Source organism: Sus scrofa, chromosome 17, assembly GCF_054392235.1.
Source record: "Sus scrofa isolate SSC_HxYL_T2T_F1_AM1 chromosome 17, Sscrofa_HxYL_maternal_Yorkshire_Landrace_v2.0, whole genome shotgun sequence".
NCBI classification, from domain to species: Eukaryota; Metazoa; Chordata; class Mammalia; order Artiodactyla; family Suidae; genus Sus; species Sus scrofa.
The window spans coordinates 56192066-56214460 of record NC_139399.1 but is presented as its reverse complement, the minus strand read 5'-3'; the positions used below and the strand labels follow the sequence as shown (position 1 = coordinate 56214460).

The 22395-nt window shown below is 55.6% G+C and overlaps 1 protein-coding gene across 3 annotated transcripts in view; it reads left to right on the top strand.

Annotated features, from left to right (window-relative positions):
• Positions 1 to 282: 282 nt before the first annotated feature.
• The window catches only part of CDH22 (cadherin 22), a 131987-nt gene continuing 109874 nt past the window's right edge, over positions 283 to 22395 (top strand). For all 3 annotated transcript variants that reach the window (XR_014832457.1, XM_085004074.1, XM_021077733.2), the window contains exon 1: positions 283 to 512. The gene's annotated coding sequence lies outside the window, so the exon portion shown is untranslated. The remainder of the gene's footprint in view (positions 513 to 22395) is intronic.

The following is a 22395-nucleotide window of genomic DNA, read 5'->3' as shown; positions in this document are numbered from 1 at the left end:
GGGCGCTCCCTTCGCGTGGATCTGCAGTTGGAGGAAGGAGGGGCCCTGCCCCCCAGGGGTTCCTGGGACGTGGCCGCGGTGGGACCGAGAGGCCGGCCCCTCCTGGCGGGGGAGGGGCGCGCCCCGGGGGCGGGGGCCCGGGCTCGGCGGCTGCGGGGTCCCGGCCCGGCGGCCGCCTGCGGCGCGGCGCTCCTGCCCGGCGGGCGCTGCATTCTCCGAGTCTCCACCAGAGGCTGCGGGAGGAAGGAAGGGATCCGTCCCTTGCACACTTCCCCCCTAGTCAGACACGCACACTCCCTCGCTCCCGCTCGCTCACTCCCTCGCTCCCTCGCTCTCTCGCTCGCACACAGGCGCGCACACGCCGCCGCGGCTCCCCCTCTCGCGCCCGCTCTCCCTCCGGCTCCTCCGGGCGGCCGCCGGGCTCCGGACTCGCCCGCCCGCGCCTGGGCTCCCGCCCCACGCAGCGTCCCGAGGCGGCAGGACTGGGGGGGAGCCCCGGGCCGCTCCCCGAGGTAAGAGCGCGGGGTGCCGCGGGAGGGGCGGCGGGACTGGCGCCGAGGGGAGGCTGCCCAGCCGGGAGGGAGCCCCCCGGCCGGCAGGAGCGGCCCCGCAGGCGGCGTGGGGGGGGGCGGCGAGCCGCCCGCCTCCGGGGGAGCCCGGCTGCCCGCGCCCGCCCCCCGCGCGCCCCCTCCTCTCGGCGGGGCGGGCGGGGAGGGAGTTTCCCACGTCCAAACTTTCCCCGGCGCGGAGCCGAGCCGCCTCGCGGCCCGAAGCCCGCGGCCCCCGCCCGCCCCACCCCCCACCCCGCCCGCCGCGCGCCCGGGAGCCTCCGGGACCCCCGCGGGCCGCCGGGGGCCGTGCCGGGGGCCAAGCCCGCGCGCCGAAAGGGGCTGGGGAGGTGGCGCACAGGCTGAGCGCGGGGGCCGGGACCCCGGCGTTCCCGGCGGCCCCCCAGCCCCGGCTACCGGGTTTCGGCTCCCGGGCCCCTCCCAGAGGCGGGGTCCGGGCCGGGAAATACCGCACGGCGTGAGCGTGTGCGCGCGGGTGTGTGTGTCTGCGAGGTCGTGCCGCGTCCGGGGGCACCCAGAGGCTGACTCAAGCCGCGGCGACACGCGCGGCTGCGGCCACCTCACGGGGAGGGGGCGAGCTGGCCCGCAGGGACCCCCCGCCGGCCCCACCAGCGCGACCTCGCTGCCCTCCAGCCGTCGGGCCGGGCGACGGACAGGTGTTGAGCGAGGGGCAGCGCCGCCCTCTTCCTGAGCACCTGGCTCGGGCAACACTATCCCTTCCACGGAAGAAGGACAGGGCCGACGGCCTCACGTCCAAAGGGAGCGCCACTTGGGACTGGCCCTCGGGGGCCTGGGCGATGACGAGGGACTTGTGGATTGTGTAGGCACTGTCGGGTCCCATCTTACTAGGGCCTCCGGACTTGATCTCCCCTGCCCCTCTTCCCTGGCGCTGTCTGGCTCCTGCCCCCAGCCGGGGTGCGGCTGGAGACCACCAGGCGGGGCTGCTGCGGAAGGAGCTAATCCGGAGTCCCTCGGGGTCTCCCCGAGCTGCAGGGGCACCCCCTGGTGGCGGGCAGAGAAGTCGCCGCTTGAAGCCGACAGACAACTTGAGCTTCTGGGAGCTCGAGTTGTCTTCTCTACACCCCTTCGGGTCTGGCCTGAGGTTGCACAGACCAAGTCGTTTTCTGGGGTCTGATTCCAGCTTTATCCGGGCCCTGGGTGTCGCTAAGGTGCCCCCAGTTCAGGGCTCATTTGAGGTTTTTGCCTGCTGCCAGCCCTCTGTCGGCCGCCTCCTGTGGGGTTCTGGGTCTTAGCCTCTTCCTCCCCCACTAGACGGCCCCACTGCCTTGTGTCAGCATCTCCATTGCCTTGGAACCCCTAGGCTCCTCCCTAACCATCATGGCCCTCTGTCTCTCATTAGTACCCCCTGCATCTGTCCATCAGTGCCCACTCTGTCCCCCTGAGTTACCCTTGTTCTAACAGTTCTTTGGGGCGTTCGGTGTCTACACCCATCCTTTGGGTCTTTGCTCATTTGCGACCGTTTCTCCTCCATCCATTTTCCATGTGGCGTGCCTCGGTTTCTCTCTGCTCCAGTCACCTGTTCCCTACCCCCTTCCCTGGCCCAGCTCCTTCTCCACCCCTATTCCTCTCCATCTCCCAGTGTCTGGGATACTCCTCTTACATTCTCCCTGGAAGGGAAGGCCATTGTCGACATGTAAACCCTGCTTCCTAGGGGTGTCTGCGTGCCTACCTGGGCCCAGCCCCACCAGTCCCTCTGGGGCAAGTGCTTTGCAGAATCAGCCAGATCTCTGCAGCTGGCTTCTGGAGATGAGGCCTCCCCCTCCCCTATTCCCGACCATGAGCACGGCAGAGATCGCTCGGCCCCCCTTCTTCCCCTTTTGAGAATCTCGGGTCCCAAGGGCAGCTACAGCCAGAGCCAGAGCCGGAGCCAGAACCCAGGTGTCCTGACTTTCAGGCTTCACTGACCCTCTTTATAGGTCGGGCAGGTCTGGGGGTGGGGGTGGGGGAACAGTTTCTTGCCTTCTCATTGCAAGCAGAAGAAGGAAACACCTGCTGAAGTATAAGAGGGGTTTAAATTAGACCCCTGTGCTCCTCGGCCAGTACCCAGGGAAAGATGTTGAAATGCCTCTTGCAGAGAAGCCTAAACAGCAGACGCTGAAGATGCACTGGGGCCCCTAAAGGTGGGGTGTTACCCACACAAGTCACAGCTCTTCTGTAAAAAGTGTATGCGCGGAGGGGGTGGCTCTGATCTCAGGGCATCTCTTGTGGTCTGGAATAATTGTGCCTCCAGGCAGGACTTCCAGTGCCCCTGCTGTGTTCCCAGGGCTCTGCTTTTTTTCCAAGGCCTTTGCAGGAGCTCTGCACCCCACAGCCCTCTGAGAAGGGGCTGGGCAGGGACCCCACGAGGGCCTGTCTCCTCCGAGTTAGCGATTTCGCAAAGTTTGGAGCAGCCAGTTTATTTACCACATGGGTGATAGGAGTCAGCCAATTAAATTTCCTTGCTTCTCTCTCTGCTCTTTTTTTTTTTCTTCCCCTTTTTCTTCCATCAGGAAGCTTCATTCGGAAATGCAGCCTCAGGTATTCAGAGAGAGAGAGAGAGAATGATTCCTGTTTATATAACTCGGGCAGCAGCCGGTGCAGCTCGGCCTGGGAGGGGGTGGGAGCTGAGGATGGAGTCAGTGTGGTTCCAGGAAAAGAGACCCTAAGGAGATGGCTTTGGCCTGGGGCTCCCTGGCTGGGAGCTTCCCCATCCTGCCCTGGGGCGACCCCTACAGGGCACTAGGGACTAGGGGCAGGGAATCCACCTTTGTCAGGCTGAAAGGAGAGCTAGGGCTCAGGCCCGGGCTCAGGGAGAAAAGCTTCATGTCCCCTGTGCTGGTGGGCTTACTCTCCAGCCCCCTGGACTCCTCAGAACGCCCTTAAGGTGGAGCTCTTGACTAGAGGCCTTGGCTTCCTGGAACCTTGTGTTTTGATACAGGCCTATCTGGAGAAAGCCTAGGTTTTATTTATTTTTTAACCATCAGGACAGGCTCTGACCCCAACTTTTTCATCAGGACAATGGATGTAATTGAACTTGGCCTTCTCTCCCATGGAGGAGGCAAGGCCTGACAAGAAACTTGACTGTAAAATGCTTTGAGCTCTGTGTCTGTCAGAGGGAATGTTTTTCTCACCAAAGATGATGCACAGTGGCTGCTGGAATCAGGTGGGTGGAGGCATGGCTATCCTGTACAGTTGGGCAGGTCGTTGACTGTGCAAGGGCACTCAGTTCAAGGGGAAAGTGGGGCTGAAATCATCTTAAGCTCCACTCATCAAGGCAGACTATGTCCTTCCTATGGAGGAAGGGCTGCCTTTCTCTAATTTGCAAAACCAGCTTTGCATACTCTGCAGCCAAGGGCCCGTAGGGGGGCCCCCAGAGGATAGTTCTTCAGTTTCCACAAAAGTGGCCTAACTGGGGGGTTAAGGATATACACACCGCTCGCTCTTTAGTCCACTTCTTTTACAGTGGAGACAGCCTTCTGAATACAGGAGTCTGGGTCTGAACACATGGGGTGCAGAAACCTGGAGGAATTCCCTTCCTTCCCCCCCACCCCCCGTTCCTTCATCAGCCAATAATAGAACTGATTAAAGACCCGAGCATTGGAGTCAGACCAGCCTGCATTTGTGACTTGCTGCCTGCGTGACTCTGGGAGTTATTTTGCCTCTCTGAGCCTCAGTGGCCGCCTCTGGGCAGTGGGAGGCTGGGGAAAGTAATGTGGGGGTTGTGTGAAGGCTACACGTGCGTGAGTGTATATGGTGCTTAGCATAGTGCCTGGAACGGAGGATGCTTCATTAGTGAAGCAATACTGTGGACCATTATTGTCCCTTTGTTTGTATCCCGTGGTTTCTGTGATGCTGAAGGTGGCGGTTTCTCTGTTCGGTTTGGCACCTGGCTTTGGCTGCCTGTACCCCTGGCAGGAGTGTGAAGTTGAGTCAGGACCACCCGGATCTGTCTTGGACCTCAGGACCCTTCAAGGGACTGGCCAGTCGGTGCATGTGGCCGGGGCATCAGAATATATCCGTGATTCCCATGGATTCATTTTCCCCCCGTCTCTACTCTTTTCCCCTCTCCCGTCTACCCCACGAGAGCTGCTATGGCGCAGACCTCACTGGCTTTGCCGAAACCGTTGTGGCGGCCTCCTGCCTGGGCTCCCCGCCTCTGATCCCCTCCCACTGCAATGCCTGCTGCAGCCAGAGCGATCCTTCTCGAACGCAGGTGGGATTGTGTCACTTGCTTGATTAAAACCCTTCCATGGCTCCCCATCGCCTACTGAATTAAGTCCAGACTCTGCACCGTGACATTCAAGGTCCTTGTAATCCGTCTGCATCCTCCTTTCTCTCCCACTGTGCCTCCAATCCCACGCTCCCGCATTCAGCCACACCTGCCCAGCTACCTGAACACCCGTCCCCTGAAGCTCTTTCAGCACATTAAAGACCCTAACCCAGTACCTGTCCCTTGCATCCACCCAGCCATCTGTCTGTCTGACTGTCCATCCATTCTTTATCCAGTTTAAAATATCTATGTACGCATCCCTATGTGATGTTTACTGTGTGCGAAGCATCGTGCCAAATGCTAGAGATACAGTGGGGAGCAAGCAGACAGGATCCCAGCTGATAGGAGTCTGATGGTCCCAGGAAGGAGACAATTAAACAATTCTCAGGAGCCATGATAAGAGCCGGTGGCGGGGGCGGCGCGCAGCAGAGGCTTCCAGGAGGAAGAGGTGGTTCAGCAGAGACCTGCAGGTTGATTCGCAGTTGTCCAGGAGATGAAGAGGGGCGGGGTGGAGGGAGGATGGGGAGCAGGGTCCGGGCGAGGACTGAGGGGACCAAGTGAGGGCGGAACTGCAAGTTCACTTGGCTGAAATGGAACACGGAGAGCTTGAGGGTACGGGTGTGGGAGTCACAGGAAACAGGGCCAGCGAGGTGGGCTGAAGCCTGGGCCCTGTGGATCTTGAAAGGCATGAGAAGGAGCTTGGACAGCAGCCTGAGTGCCATGGGGAGCCCCTGAAGGGTTTTCAGCTGGGAAGGGGCCTGAAGGGATTGCCTTGGAAGCCTCACTTCGCTGCCCCATGGAGAATGAATTGGCGGGGAGGACGGGCCGTGGCTGGGCCCGGGGAGTAGAGGACAATGAGGTTGGAGGAGTTGAATGGGCAGGCTTGGGAGGCTTGGTAGATGTGGGGGCCGGAAGGAGCCCCTGTTTCTGACCTGGGAAGCTGTGTGGGCCACCAGAGGAGCAAGGCTTTCAGGAAGAGGTGGACAAGAGCTGTGGAGAGAGGATATGTGAGATGCTGGGGGGACATGCATAGAGATGCCTGATGGACAGTTGTGCAGAAAAGACTGGGCCACCCTGAGCGTTCTAGGCCAGAAATAGACCTTTGAAGCCACAAGGATGGATGAGATCACCCAGATTTAGTCTGTAGAATGAAAAGAACCTTGCGGGACCCTCACATGTCTGGGACAGGTGCATCCCAGGATGCCTTCTCTGATGCATCCAGGCACATGTGCCTCCCATCTCTCCTGAGCCCGATGGCAATTAGTTTAGCTTTTCCTGTCTGCCCTGTATCATCGACTAGATCTGTGGTTTTCAGCCAGGGGCAGTTTTGCCCCCTAGAGGACGTTTGGCAATGTCTAGGACCTTTTTGGTCATCACAACTGCGTAAGTGGCTGCTACTAGCATCTAGTGGGTAGAGGTCTGGGATGCTGCTGAACATCCTGCAGTGCACAGGGCAGGTCCCACAACAGAGACTCATGCAGCCCTGAGTGTCGATAGTGCAGAGGTTGAAAAACGCAGCCCTGGATGAGAAGATCTTGAAGGCAGGCCCTGGGTTTTTTCATTTTGGTCTCCCCAGCATCTAGCATGGCACATGGCATATGGCTGATGCCCCTCACTGAAGCAAATTTGGGCAGGAGGAGGGGCCCGCAATCCACACGACATTAAAGCCTTCAATACCTAAGACCCAGCCCTACCCAGGGTTGCCTGGCCCCTCTCCAGCAGGCTGGACCAAGGTGCTGGATACAGCGTGGAGGGATGGATGGGCCCAGGGACACAGCTGCCGGAAAGCTGCCAAACACCCCAGAGCTTGAGGGCATGTTGCTGTGTATATTTTGGCAGCCCATTTTTTCCCTTGTCTTGTTAACTTCTGTCATTTCTTTATCACCCAAGTAAATATATGTTATTTTTTAAAAATAGGCACATTATAGCTAAACCGTGTGAGAAACGTGACAACCTGCTGATGAAGAGCACAGGCTCTGGGAGTTCCCTGGTGGCTCAGCAGGTTAAGGATCTGTGTTGTCACGGCTGTGGCTTAGGTCGCTACTGTGGCACAAGTTCGATCCCTGGCCCAGGAACGTCCACGTGCCTCAGGCGTGGCCAAAAAAATAAACATTTTTAAAATAAAAAAATTTAGAAGTTTAAACCATGGGGCTCTGCTACTTATTAGCTGAGTGAGCCTGTTTCCTCATCTGTAATGTGGGTTTAACGAAGCTGCCTTGTAGGATTGCAAGGAAGAATAAATGAGGTTTTCTCAAACAGAGAAAAAGGGCTTAGCCCAGCGCTGGGCTTGTAGGAAGTCTTCAATACAGAGTCACTGCATATCCTCAAGTGCAAATTTATACATACATATGTATACATGTGTATAATATATATATGTATGTGTGTGTGTCATTTTGTAGAGGAAAGCATTTTTAATTAGCCATAATCCCACCCCCATCTGGCTAACATTTTGGGGGCATTATCCTTCTGACATATATGGATTTTTAAAAAATAAAAATGGCGTCTTGTTTTGCACACATGCCTTTGTAACCTGCATTTTTCACTCTATAATATATTGTGAATGTCTTGCCATTTCGATAAATATACATCTACATCATCATTTTTTAAGAGCTGCATGGTTCTCCATTGTGGCTGGACCATAATTCATTTAACCGGCCCCCACTCTCGGACATTTGGGTTGTTTCCAATCCTTCGCGATTACAAACAATTCTGCCATGAACATCCTTGTACACACATCTTCGCGCTCTTGTCCAATGATTTCCTCGGGGACCACTTGGACGTTTCTGGCAGGAGGCATGTGGCCCTGACCAGATTCCTCAAGTAGAAGCCCCTCAAGTAGAAGCACGGAGGGGGCTGGGGGCGCCCCCGAGAGATGGCAGAGGATGTCTGAGGGCGGAGAACTGTTTGGGTCCCTGGAAAGCGGGTTCTGATGTTTAGTCTGGACTTCTCTATGAGTCATGCCCCCTTATCTCTCTGTTGTCATTGTGGTGCTTGCCAAGGAAGGCGCCAGGGATGGGGAGGTGGACTCTGCAAGTGTGTGTGTGTGATGGGCAGAGTGACAAGACACCAGGCAGGCAGGGGACACAAGGTGGAGGGGCCCGGGCCAGCTGATGGATGGGTGGCTCAGGCAGATGGATCCAGGTCAGTGGGCAGACAAGATGATGGGCAGTGACGAGCTGGACAGAGTCAGGTGACCAGACGTAGGACAGTGGAGCCCACGGGAACCAGGAGCTGAAATCCTGTATTCGGGGACAACTGGGAGTTCCTGGGAGATGCAGCCAGGCCCTGAGGCCAAGAGCCTCGCGGGGCTGCTTCTATCATCCGAGCAGTCGTTTAGGATTAAGCATGTTAGAGTTCAAAGGCTCTTCACGTGTCGCCCGCCCAACCGCATTGTACGGCTGGAGAAGGAAACTTGCCTTGGGTCCTACAGTGTCTCAGCAACAGACTGAGTCCTTTGCCGCTACATTTTCATTTCCATTTTTTCACATGAGCCTCCTGCCTTGAAGGGAAAGGGACCAGGTTGTCAGGAGTTGGGGGTGCAGGATGATGGCCCAGTGGGGGAGGGGGACTGGGAGGTCAGAGGGAGCCCGGTCAGGAATTTCTCTGTCTGTCCGCCTCCCACGATCCTGTTTCTGCCATCCCAACGTGAGCTGTTCAAAGCACAGACCCGGGAGCCAGACTGGACATTCCCACCGTGGCTCCGCCCCTTCGCAGCTGGATGGCCACAGGTAAACTGCCCCACCTGAGCTCCAGCTGGGTTCCTCACCGGGCCCTCCCTCCCAGGTGTGTTGAGAGGTTTGATCCGTTAATAGATCCGTTAATAGATCCAAGTTTAGAACAGTGCCTGGCCCACGAGAACAATGCCTGCTCCCTGAGCATTAACTACTTATATTCCACTCTTTTACCCATTTTTTTCCCTTTGAATTCTGTGTTGGTGCGCCTGCTCACAGGCGCCTCCACAAGCAGGCTGTGTCCCCTTGAAGGCAGAGAGTGTGTCTTTCTCATCCCACGTCTCATCTTCTCACCACCAGGGCCCCCTAGCCGGTTGGGCACATACGTAGTAGCTGCTCAGTAAGCGTGTCTTGAAGTGGCTCGTCGACCCTATCTGGTTGAAGGGATTAGGGAGGGTGCATCAGGGAGGCAGCTTTGGATATGCGTGTTGAGGTCCAGGAGGAGCCGTGTGCTGTGGGGGTGGAGGTGGCAGGGAAGACAGTGCAGGTGGCAGGGACAGCATGAGGGGAGGGGGGAGCTTGGTGAATGTCCTTGGCTGATGGCCTGTTGCCAGCTTTGACCAGAGCACAGAGTATTACGGGGGAGGAATGAGAGCAGCTGAGAGGAGGAGGTTCTGCAGAATTCAGAAGCGTGGCACCCCAGCGAGGAAATGCAGGCACTGGGGAGCTCTAGGAAGATCCGGTTGATGGCACTGTTTTAGGATCGACTTTGATGGGAAAGGAAGCAGGGGGCAGGGGCAGCTGAGATCTTCCGGGAGACACAGGTGGAGTTGGGGCTTGACTGAGGTCATGGAGAACGGGAGCCTGAAGGAAAAGGCACCAAGGAAATATGATCAACAGGACTGCTGGTCGTGGAGGGAAACGGGGAAGTGAAATATGACGAGGTTTCGAGCGTGGATGTCTGGGAGAACTGGGGCGCCATCAGCCACACTGGGGGTCTGTACTTGGGAGATATGGGGACAAGTTGAGAGGCCAGCTAAGATTATTCAGCCAGCCAGCATCTCATCTAAGCCATCCATCCATCCATCCACCAATCCATCTTCCTCCTGCCCACCCACCTCCATTTAAACATCCATCTGCCAATCCGCCCGTCCATCCGCCTGTCCCCTGCCACACATGTACCACTGCCTTTCTTTCCATCTTCTGCTATTTATCCACCCTCGTTTATCCATGATCCTCCAACTTATTCATCCATCCAAGTTACATTTGTTGTGAGCCTACAATGTGCCAGGCTCTGGTAAAATCTTACCAGAAGCATTTGGAGATGCTTGCTTGATAATAACGATAGTGATTAGAAACATCAATGGAAGGGACCAGAATTATTGTATCTAGAAATTTGAGAGGATGCCCCGAAAGAAGGTGACCAGTCTGGTGTGTTCTATTCCCAGGAGAGAACAGAGAAAATTGGCTGCACTTGCAGCTGGAGGGATTGCAGTTCCCTCGGAGGGAGAACTACCTTACTGATCATTGCAGGTGTCTGAAGTACCTACCTGGTCATGTGTTTGCACTAAAATCTGTAGGAGTGACTTGGAGGGAGTGAGTACAGATCGGGTCAGGTTTGGAGCACTTGGTGGAGAAGGACTCGGGATGCGAGGTGGGGGTGGGGGAGCAAAGGACCAAGGTGAGGGGAACTTCCGGAGAAGCAGACAGACCTGTGGCTGGGATGAGCCAGGACAAATTGGGCACCTTAATTCTCAGAGCATCCCTTAGAGAGAGGGCCCCTCATTCTCCTCACTCAGCCTCTGTCCCTTCATAAGCCAACATTTCTCTCTGAGCCCCCACCCTCTTACACAGCCCTGACCCCTTCCCAAATCATCTGCCCCCCTCGATTTAGCCCTTGATCCCTTCACTGAGCCCCTGTTCTCTCTTCTGAGCCTTCGTTCCTCCAAGACCCCCCATCTCCTCACAAATCCCAGGCCCCCAACTGAGCCCCTGGTGGAATCCCCCACTCACACAGCCCCCCCCATCTCTTCTCCGTGCCCCCATCTCCTTCTGGAAGCCCTCTCCTCTCATGGCAGAGAGCCTCCATCCCCCAGACTCCCCAGCAGAGCTCTGGCTCCCCTCTGCAAGAGCCCCAGGCCCCTGCAGCGCCCCTACCGCCTCCTGGAGCCCCAGATCCTCTTACTGAGCCGCACCCCCTCCTGGACCCCCAGGTCCCTCCAGAAGCAGCCACCACTTCACTTAGCTCCTGGTCTCTCTCTGCATGTACTTGTCCCCATTCTGAACCCTCAGCTCCCTTCTGAACCTGGTTCCCTCACGGAGCCCTCCTGCCACCCCCAACCCAGGGACCACACCTCTCTCTCCAGGCTCTGTCAGCCAGCAGGTAGTGGCTCCAGCTCTCCAGCCATCCTTGGGGCTTGGCATCAACCCAGTCAGCCCACAAGACCCTCCCCGCAGCCTTCCAGGAGCCTCGGGGGCTTTGGGGATGGAGGGACTCAGAGGTCCCCAAGTGGGCCGGGCTGGGGGAGGAGACCAGCGGCTTTGGCAGCTCAGCCTGGTTCGTGGGCTGGGAGAAGCTGGAGACTCTGGCAGCTTCTGGGTTAGAAAAACAATCACAAATTAGAGAAAATGCTTTGGGAAATTGCTCTGCTGCGTGAGAGGGAGGCCGCCTCGGGAGGGAGAGAAAGAGGCCCTAAGCCAGCAATGGCTCCCCATGGCCTCACCCATTGGCTCCAAACCATCTGCTTGGCATTCGAGGCCCTCGTGCATCATCTGACATAGTCAGAGGCCCAGAGCTGACACCCACCCAGTCCAGCTAGGCCCTTGCTCCAAGGTTCATTGCCACCTACCGCCCTTTGCTCCCCTGGGCGGAGCTCTTCCACCCACCCAGCCCGAGCACCCACTTCCAGCCCTTCATAAGCCATTGTTACTACCTTGACTCTTTGCCGGTCCCTCAAAGAACTCGGTCTTGTACTAATGGCACACGGGCAGGTCAGTCTGGGCCCCCAGCCTCCTCTGATACCTATTAGCCGAATGGCCTCGGGCAAGGCTTTTTGACGTGCCGACCCTCAGTTGTCTCATCTGTAGAGTGGGAAGAGGAAGACCTCCCTTGCTGAGTTGTTAAGGTACGGGGCGCACAGGGCCCCGCTCACAGTAGGAACCAAGTTAACGAAGATGGGCCTCTGCACCCGCGCAGCCAGACCAGCACACGGGCCATGAGGGCCCGCTTTCATCTACGAATATTCTCTTATCACAGCGTCCCCAGCTGTCTTCTCTGAACCCGCCTGTCCACGATTCCCCTGCTGAGAAGATACAAAAAGAGAGTCCATGAGCTTCAGCACAAGCACTTGGGGGTTCCTAATATAAGAAAATGAAGCCATAAAGGTTGAACTTTATGAGTCCCTTGGCCAAGGAAGACACAAGGCGGGCCATCTTCTGTCAGGAGAAATTAGGACAGTAGCCAAGCGCTTGGATTCTGGAGCCGGACTGCCGGGGTTTGAGTCCTTGTGCTGCCCCCTCCCCTCCGCCCCTTTGGCTGCCTGACTTCAGCCCAGGGACTTAGCTACCTGTTTCCCCATCTGTAAAACAGGCATGATAGTTGCAGTGCCCGCTTCACAGGGTGTGAAGAAGATGCAAGGAGCTAATGATTTGTAAAGCGCTTAGAATGATGCCTGGTACCTTCTAAGCTCTAGAAACGGGTTTGTCGAATCAAACTGATGAAGGATTTAGGGACATAGGAGTGGACCGCAGGGGTGCTCAAGCAAGATAGGAAATGGGCCTTCTGAATTTGGGTTTTTGCAGAGCCAGAGTCCAGCCAGTTGCCCCGTCAAATTGGCCTCTTTCTGCATAAGGGATATTCTCGAAGTGAAAGGGCTTTTTCTGGAGACCACTGGAGGGCTTCACTGGGAGGATAGGCCCAGGCACGGTACACCCAGAGGCAGCCTCTGCAGAGGGCAGCAGAGAAAAGGATCCAGGGTTCTTAGGGGCACCTCTGGAGCCCCCAGGGTCTCATCTGCCCTTTCACTGGCCCAGTGGAGGCTCCTGGCATGACTTCTCTTCCTGCCCATGACAGGTGAGATGATGGAGGGGGACAGAGACATTTTTGTCCAGGGATCTCAGAGAATTCCGTTCTGCAGTCTGGCTGAACAGGGAGTGGAGGAAGCAACCTGAAATCCACTCCTCACCAGCACCGAAAAAGTCCCGTGGCTGATTCTTGAGAGAATCAGCCAATGCCTCAAGTCCCTCTTCTCCTTGGGCCTCAGTTTCCTCATCTGTCCTCTAGCTTTCTGCAGAGTGAGCCCCCCTTCCCCCCCGTCTGCCCCTCCCTTTTTCTCCTCCTCCCAAAGCTCCTCCCCAGGCAGAGGGTGGGAGGGACCCCCAGGGAGGAGAGAGAGTTTGTACTAACTGAGGGCATGACTGGAACTTCTGATTGGCTGGTCAGGGCCATTCTTTTCCCAGGTTGCCATAGCAGCCGTTTCCTGGGGTTGTCAGTGATGAAACTCATAACATTGTTTTCAAATAATCCGTGTAATTGAAATAACAATTGAGCTGTTAACTCGTCTCTCACACCCAGACTGGGACAGATCCTTCTTTGCACACACACCCCTGCCCACCCTGGGAGCTCTGGTCATTCCCCACCTCCCGTCTGAGGCTCCAGCCCCTTCCTTGCGTTGCTGGAAGAAAGGGAAGTAAATTTATTATCAAAATCCCAGAAACTCCGGCCCCCAGAGCTGAACCAGAACTTAGAAACCAGAATGCCCGGCATCTTTTTGCAGTCGGAGGCGCAGTGGAGGAAGGGGCTGGACCAGGGTCGCTTGGGAAGGAACAAGCTGGACTAAGACAAACAGTTCTGTTTGTCAGTGGAGGGTGAGGTGTGGCTTTGAGGGGCTGATAGAAGATCACAGAGCTGCCTCCTCTAAGGGCTTGAGCTTGTCCAAATCCTCACCTACCCCTGCCCCCACTTCACAAGGGAATAACGGAGGCCCCGAGAAGCTGGGCTCAATGCAAGTGTTTTTATAACTTTTCAGAAAATACCTGTTGAACGGGTGGATCTCAGAGCACAGACACCCCTTCTCTCTTCACTTCCCTCCCCACCAACCAGGAACCAAAATTTGGCTTCTTCAGTCGGAGGGCTTCCCGGAAGAGGGGGTTGAGAGCGATTTGGGGAAGAGGAGGAGGAACTCCTGGAGGAAGGGGAGGGACTTTTGAAGTGCCCATTCCTTCCCCCCGCCCCCCAACTCCCTCAGCTGGAGTCGGAGGATGCAGGTTCAAAAACGCAAATGTGAAAACAACACAGCTGTCTGCCCAGCCCTCAGCCTGGGATGGAGTGAAAATATGCAAGAAGCAAGGCCTCTCCTATTAGTAAATGTCTCTGTGCCCCTGTGGGAGTGCAGGTCTGCACAGACAGCTCCCTGTAGTGGCAGCTCCGCTGAGGATAAAAGCCTTCGGAAGGGGAAAAAAAAAATTTTTTTTTTTTTTTTTGTTCTGGTCGCTGTCCAAGGTACTTGCTGGGTCTGCAGACTGTGTGGGTGGCTGGGGCGACGGACCCTTGCTGGGACTGGGGGTGGGGACAGTTCTCTGAAGATGAGACTGGGTAACAACAAGAGGTTGGCTTCCTTCCCTGGATTCTAGAGTGCTGGAACCACTAAGGGTCTTGGCAACCATCTACTCCTTCCATTCATTCCTTCTTATTTATTCAGCATCTCTGTGCCAGGCACTGTGTGGGCCATAAGGATATGAGAATTAGGGACACTAAGCCTCCATTGTTCAAGGACCCTTTCTGTCTTTTGGGGAAAACACACACACATATGCCCGCTTCATGGAGGAAATGATTTGGGCTCAGTCTTGAAGGATGAATAGGAGTTTTCCAGGTGGATAATGGAGCAAATATTCACAGTTAAATAGAAGTTCTGTGTGGCTCAAGTTTGGGCTACCTTTGAGGGACCTGGGGGTCTGGAGAGGAACAGTGACTTACCCAAAGTGCCACCTTGAGTCGGGAGCACAGCTAGGGCTAAAACACAAGATATCTTACTTTGTCAGAAAACAAGAACTTCAGAACTAGTTGGGTCTTTGAAAGACTCTAGCCCAAACTGACTATTTTTCAGATGGGAAACAGAGGATCAGGGGTGTTTAATGTTGTGCTTGGGGTCCAACAGCAAGCATGTAGCAGAGCTCAGATTTGAGATCTGATCTGTTTGAGAGCAAAGCCTGAACTGTTCTGCTGGAACCAAAGCCAGAAGCAGGGTGTGTGCCACCTGAGCCCAGCTGGAGAGGGCTTGGGCAAGGTTGGGCTGTCCCAGTGGGCCCCATGCATGTGCCAGCTCCTGTCCCATTGTTGGCACTTAACACTTGTGCAGGAGGAGCGTGACTCCAGCAGGAAGGCTCAGCAGCAAGACCTTCCTCTGGGCTGGTGGGAGCCTGGTCTCGCTTGCAGTCCTGTCCCTGACTCTCTAAGTGACCTTGGCTAAGACATTACCTCTCTCCGGGTCTTAGTTTCCACAATCGTCTGTATCACAGGCAGATCCTCTTTGCCTCTTCTCTGGGGCAGCTGTTTTTAATGGTGGAGAGGAAGGGCACAGGATTTGGACGCCCAGGGGACATTTGGTGGCCATCTAGAAACTAGTTGGCAGGGGGAGCTGCTGGCATCTAGTGGGTCAAGAGCAGGGATGTCGCTGAACATCCTGTAGTGTCCGGGGCAGCCCCCACCCCAGAGGGTGATCCAGTCCTCGGCGTCACCAGTGCCAAGCCGGGAGTTCCCGCTGTGGCTCAGTGGTAACGAAACTGACCAGATCCGTGAGGACTCGGGTTTGATCCCTGGCCTCGCTCAGTGGGTGAAGGATCTGGCGTTCCTGTGAGCTGTGGTGTAGGTCGCAGATGCGGCTCAGATCCCGCATTGCTGTGGCTATGGTGTAGGCTGGCAGCTGTGGCTATGGTGTAGGCTGGCAGCTGCAGCTCTGATTCGACCCCTAGGCTGGGAACTTCTGTATGGTGCAGGTGTGGCCCTAAAAACCACCAGAAAAAGAAAAGAAGGAGTTCCTGTTGTGACGCAGCAGAAGTGAATCTGACTGGCATCCATGAGGATGCAGGTTCAATCCCTGGTCTCGCTCAGTGGATTAAGGATCCAGCGTTGCCTTGAGCTGTGGTGTAGGTCACAGATGCAGCTTGGATCTGACGTTGCTGTGGCTGTGGTGTAGGCCGGCGGCTACAGCTCTGATTTGACCCCTAGCCTGGGCGCCTCCATATGCCACGGTGCAGCCCTAAAAAGATTAAAAAGAGAAGAAAAGAAAGGAGGGAAGGAAAGAGGGAGGGAGGGAGGGAGGAAGAAAAGTGTCAGGCTTATCACAGGGCCAAGATGGAGAAGCCCTGGAGCCTGAGCCTTGTTTGTGAAGATCAAATGAGGCCACCAGGGTGGGCACTGAGGGCTGTGCCCAGGTGCACCCCACGCTGTAACGTAGAGAAGGAGAAGTGACCTTGATGTCGGGCAGACCTGTCTGTGTTAAGAAGTCCTTAACTGCTCTGAGCCTTCATGGCTTCATCAGTGAAACAGAGGCCGTACTAATAGCACCTGTCTCGGGAGGCCATTGAGAGGGTGTGATGACGTCATGCATGCAGATGGCAAAGGAACGTGCAACAGGGGAAGTCACGGGCCCTTCCCCGAGCCGCTCTCCTGTAAACACAAGCCCTGAGCCTTTAAGCTCAAGCTCCAGAGCCAGCTCGGCCATGCTGCCATGCAAGCTCTGAGATCTTAAGCAACTTAACCTCTCTGTGCCTCCATTTCTCATCCGTGAAATGAGGACTGTAATAGGACCTACCGTAGAGGTGTGGAGGGGCAACTGACAGCGAGTTAACGGGTGTAAAACCCTCAGAATGGCACAGAGTAAGTGCTATACAAATGTTGGCTACTGGAGTTCCTCTGTGGCTCAGCAGGTTATGAACTCGGCCAGTATCCATGGGGCTTCGGTTGATCCCTGGCCTTGCTCAGGGTTAAGCATCCGGTGTTTCTGTGAGCTGTGGTGTAGGCGGCTCAGATCTGGTGTGGCTGTGGTGTAGGCTGGCAGCTGCAGCTCTAATTCGACCCCTAGCCTAGGAACGTCCAAATGCCACAGGCGTGGCCCTAAATAGAAAAAAACAGTTGGCTACTACTGTTGTTGTTGTTGTTGTTGTTATATGGATTTTATGTGGGGTTTTTTTGTTTGTTTGTTTGTTTGTTTTTTGGTCTTTTTAAGGCCACACCTGTGGCATATGAAAGTTCCCAGGCTAGGAGTCAAATCAGAGCTGTAGCCACTGGCCAACACCACAGCCACAGCCACAGCAACAGCAGATCCAAGCCGCCTACACCACAGCTCATGGCAATGCCAGATCCTTAACCCGCTGAGTGAGGCCAGTGATCAAATCTGCATCCTCACGGATCCTAGTCAGATTCTTCCCCGCTGAGCCACGACGGGAACTCCTATACGGCATCTATCCTGAACAAAACACTCACACAAGTTGCAGGACCCCCACACGGGCCTCTCCAGTTGGCATCTCTCTACCTCAGCTCTCTACCTGTCCCGCCCCCAACCCAGAGCCTCCCATGGATGGAGCCAAGGCCCTCTGTGACCCTGCCAAGGCTGCTGGTCTCAACAGCTCCCACCCTGCTTATCTATAGCTTCCCGAATCCCCTCTCCATCCTCACCCGCCTCCCCTCCTGTTGAGTCTGCCAGAGCCTGAGGTCGCTGTGAGAAGCCGCATCCATGGAGAGGGAGACGTGGGCACCTGCACCCCGCTTTGTAACTCAGGCCCCATCCCACCAGCCCTCAGGCCGGAACACTCACATCCTGAGTCCTGCCCACCCCTCCTGGCTAACCCTTTAGAGTGGAAAAATTCTTCCACGTCGCAGGGTTTCTCCACTTCAGCACTGCTGGCTTTGGGGGCTGCTCATTCTTTGCGGAGGTGGGCTTCTCTGTGCCTAGCAGGATGCCTCACAGCGTCCGTCCCTGGTCTCTGAGAAGTGGGTCCCAGTAGCTCCCCCTCCTCCGGCTGCCACAATCAAAACAGAGTCCTGACATTGCCAAATGTCGCCTGAGTGGCAAAACTCACCTTTGGTGGAGAATGACTGTCCCAGAACTTTGGTATAAACTGTGAGCTTCTGTCTTGCAGGATCCTGACAGAGACGCTTGTAGAACCTACTAAAGGTCCTCAAGTTGGGCCCCGGAGGCCACTCTCAACTTTCTCCCGCTTTCCAGTGAGGATTCCAGTCCTTTGACACATTGTCTGAACCCATTGGCCGCAAGCATCAGGCGCAACCCAAACTCTGAGCCCTCACCCCAAACCCTGAACCTTAACCTTAAATCCCAAACTTCCACCTGTTTTCCCAACCCCTCACCGTAATTCAAATCCTAATCCTACGCTCTTGACCTGTTCCCAAACTTCTGATTCCTTAACCTCCAACAGAATCCTAAATCCAGAGGTTAACCCCCAACAGGAAAGGTACACTTCCAGGTCCTTCCAGCAGTAACTCCTAACCCCAACCCCTGTCCCTTCTGGCCTCTGGAGATTCTTTGGTCAAGCTTCTGGCCTCTTCCCCTCTGAGGCAGCCCCAAGTCCCTGGGGAGAGGCAGGAAAGGCTGCGGGAGTGAGAGGCTGCAGGAGGCAACTCGGTCTCAGAACTCCTCCCTCATACCCCTCCCAGGCAATCCATCTGGAAATTCCATTACTTATTCATTTGTTTATTCAGACATTTAATGAGCACCCATTCCGTGCAGGCTCTGTGTTACAGAGCTACAAGAAAAGCCGTGGAAGGGGTTCCCCGGGGGCCTAATGGTTAAGAATCTGGCTTTATCACTACTGTGGCTCGGGTTCAATCCCTGGCCCGGGACCTTCTGCATGCTGCTGGTGCGGCTGGAAAAGAAAGAAAGAAAAGGGAAAAAAGCAGTAGAGAATTAGACCCAGTTGCTGCCTACTGTCCACTGGGGGAGAGAAGTAGACAAACCAGTAGACACATTGTTCAAAACAGTGATTCCAGAGTCATTGGAGAAATGGCCACTGAGCGCCTATTACATGCGAAGCAGCATCCTAAGTGCCAGCGATTCAGCACTGAGCACAACAGACAAAGCCCTGACATGCAGAGCTTCCATTAAAGGACATGGAGGCAGATAATAAATCAGCAAATGTGTGCTGCTGCAGACAGCGCTAAGTTCCGTGGGGGCAGGGCCGGGAGGTCCTGAGGGTGGAGGAGCTGCTTGCCTCAGGGAACGTCTCACCGGGCATGGCCGTTTGAGCCCCGTCTGAAGGAAGGGAGAGTGAAGCATGCAGATAGCCGGGGCAATGGTGTTCCAGGCAAGAGAACCTGGAAATGCAAAGGCCCTGAGGTTGGAACATGCCCGTTATTTTCAGAGAACAGCCAGGAGGGCAGTGTGGCTGGGACAGGGGCCGAGGACCAAAGGAGGCTGAGACAGGACCGAAGGAGGCTGAGATGTAGCAAGAGGTCCCAGCATGTTGGGTCTTCTGAGCCGTTTTACCCAGAGTGAGACGAGAAGCAAAAGGGATTTTGAGAAAAGGAGCGTTATGATCTGATTTATGTTTTAACACCATCACTGAGAAGAGTCAGTAGGGGGCAAAGGCAGAAGCAGAGAGACCAGCGAGGAGGCCGTCGCAATAACCCAGGTGAGAGATGATGGGGCTTGGACCGGGCCGTTCACGGCGAAGGTGGTGAGAATAGTCAGGTTCTGGGTCTATTTTAAGGTAGAGCTGGCGGGGTTTGCTGATGGATTGGATGTAGGGTGTGAGATGGAGCGAAGTCAAGAAGGACTCCAAGGCTTTTGGCAGAAGCAGCTGGGATAATGGAGTTGCCAGTTACGGAAATGGGAAAGCTGGAGGAGGAGCAGCTTTGAATTTATCTTCTTTTACTGTTGTGTGTATGGGGGGGTCATGGATTGAGGTCAGGAGTTCTGTTTTGAACATGACGAGTTTGAAGTGCGTTCTAGTCATCCCAGTGGACAGGGCGAACGGCCAGGTGCACATAGGAGCTATGGGACAGATCCGAGTTGGACACTCACACTTGGGTGTCATCAGTACTTCCATGGGGTTTCAAGTTGTGGGGTTGGATGTGGTGACCTAGGGAGTGGGACAGAAAAGACGCGCGGCTGGAGGACCAAGCGTTGGGCCCCGCTGGCACAGAGTGGGGATGAGGTGGAAACAGCCAAAGGGATGGTGAAGGAGCCCAGGGCGATGAGGTCCAGGGTGCTGGGAGGGGCATCTGATGCTGTCTTTGCTCCCAGTACCTTGCTTTTGCAGTTGTTATCAAACCTTTTAATGAAGTCGTGAGTTAACACAGAGAAGTTGCTACCAGAGAAGGGAGGTGATACTGGACGAGGGGAGAAGAAAACAGAGACACCAAATCTAGAGCAGCCAGGGAAGCCTTCATATATCCGGTGACATTGGGGCCTGGCTGTGAGCAATTAGTTAAAAATTCCCCTTCAGGAGTTCCCTGGTGGCTCAGTGGGTTAAGGATCCAGCGTTTTCACTGCTGTGGCTCAGATTGTTGCTGTGGTGAGGGTTCGATCCCTGGCCCAGGAATGTCATAGCATGTTCCCCAAAAAGGGGGGGGGGTTCCTTGCTGTGGCACAACAGGATCAGCAGGGTCTCTGCAGCACCAGGACGCAGGTTTGATCACTGGCCAGGCACAGTGGGTTAAAGGATCTGGCCTTGCCGCACCTGCTGTGTAGGTCACAACTGCAGCTCTGATCTGGCCCCATAGCTGAAAAAGAAAAAGAATTCCCCATCAGACAAGACTGGGGAAAAGCATTCCAGGGTGAAGGAACAGCACATGCAAAGGCTCAGAGGCCTGTGACTGGTAGGGCACACAAACTGAGCTCATGGTTCCCTGCTGCCCAGACCTGCGACTCACTCCCACTCTGTTCCCTATCATCAGTGGGGCCACCTTGGAGCACCCCCCCATCAGTCCCTCTCCCTTATCTCCCCAGAGCATTCCTGCTGTGTCCTGAGGACTCTGCCTCCTACAGCTCTCCAGAAACAGCCCTGCCCTCTCCACCCTCACCACCCCAACCCTGGACGGGGTCACCTGGACAATGGCTGCGTCTCCCATCTCCCTGCTTCTTTCTCAGCCACCCTGGGAGGGTCCCACGGGGTGAGGGAGGCTGGTCCGCTTTACACGCACAGCAGCCCGGGCCGGTTGACAACCAGATGAAGCTCATGGCCATCCTCTGCTTCAGACGCTTTCAGCAGCTTCCCATTACTCGCAGGACAAAATTTAAAATTCAGCAAGGCCCGCGAGGCGCTGTGTACCGGCCCCCCTGCCTGCTTCTCCAGTCTCATCTCCCCGCTCCTTCCCCATCCCTCCTGAGGCGCCAGCCTCCCGCTGCCTTTCAGGTGTCTCCACTCTGCAGTCTGTCCGGCCTCAGGGCCTTTCCCCACGCTGTTCCCTCCACTTGTCTGCTCTGTCCCTCCCCACCCGCACTGCTTCGGTCAAGACAGCCTCGGGGAACCCTTCCCGGAGCCCCAGACTGGACCAGCCCCCCCCCAATTGCTCCCCTCCTTGCTCCCTGTCCCTTTATTTTGTCATCACCATCGTGTGTTTTAATGCCGTCCTGAGTTCATGATAACAGCTTACAATTACTGAATACTTCATGCTCCACAGTAAATGATAGTCTATTATTACATGTTTCCACATATTGTTAGCCATTTAATTACTCAAACAACCCTATGAGGTCATTACTATTTTTATTCCCATTCTACAGAGGAAGAAACTGAGGCTCAGAAGAAGTTATTTGTGCTGTAAGATCGCATAGATAGTAAAGAGCCACGCCAGGGTATGGACCCAGGCAGCCTGGCTCCAGTATCCACAAACATCTGTCTTTTCTGCTTGATGTTCCAACCCCATGAGAGGAGGGACCATGTCTGTCTGTTCACAGCTGCATCCCCTGCACCCTTCGGAGGGCTCAGTTAATGCTGAACGAGTGAATGAATAAATGAAGAGGGGTTTGAGCGGTACAGGGTTGGTGGTGTGGGAATGCAAGCCAGGAGGCTGGAGTGATGGACAGGATGAGACAGGAAAGGCCCTGTATTGGCAGCCGGATGAGTCCAGACTTGGCCCTGGGCCATGGGAACCGTGAGGCTTTCTTGAGCAGAGGAGGGTGGGGCTCAGAGAAGCGTGTTAGAGAGATCCTGCTGTTGGCTGATGTGGAGGAGGGCCAGAGGTGGGGTCCTTTCCTGCCCAGCAGCCCGGCGAGACTGGCACCTGCCCCCTCCCAGTTGGCCCTATTAGCATTCCACGTGTGGCTTGGGCTCCACAATTAACACAAAGGTACAGTCATTCATTCTGACTGGCGGACTCGGGGGATCAGCCGATCGGGGGGCTGGCTGCGCGGGGCTTCTGCTGGGAAGGCATGTCACAGCACAGCGGCCACCGAAATGAAAAGCTATTAATAATGATCCTGGAACTTCACTCCCATCAGCTGTTTGTTTAAAGGTGTTCCGTACTTGGAACCGGCCTGATTTATGTGGGCAATAACGCGCCCCGGTCGGTCCGCACTTTTTAAAGCAGCGCTAATGGGGTGAGACTGAGCCCCCGGGGGATGCTGGGGAATAAGGCTTGAAGGCCAGGCCTGGTCAGCCTCAAACCTCAACTCCCTGCCCAGCACCATCTTAAAAAGCCCTGGAGATGGCCAAAGGGGAAGAGCTGAAAGAGCCAGGAGAGCTGGGTTCAAATCCCAGCCACTCCTCTTGACCAGCCTAAGCGTGTCTCTTCCCCATCCCCAACCCAGCCTCTGTTTCCTCACCTGCATTTTGAATAAAAGGACCCCTGCATTGCAGGGTGTGAGGCGGATCCTGATCCAGAGAAGCATACAGTAAGGGCTCAATAACACCTTCATTTTCTCCTCCTCCT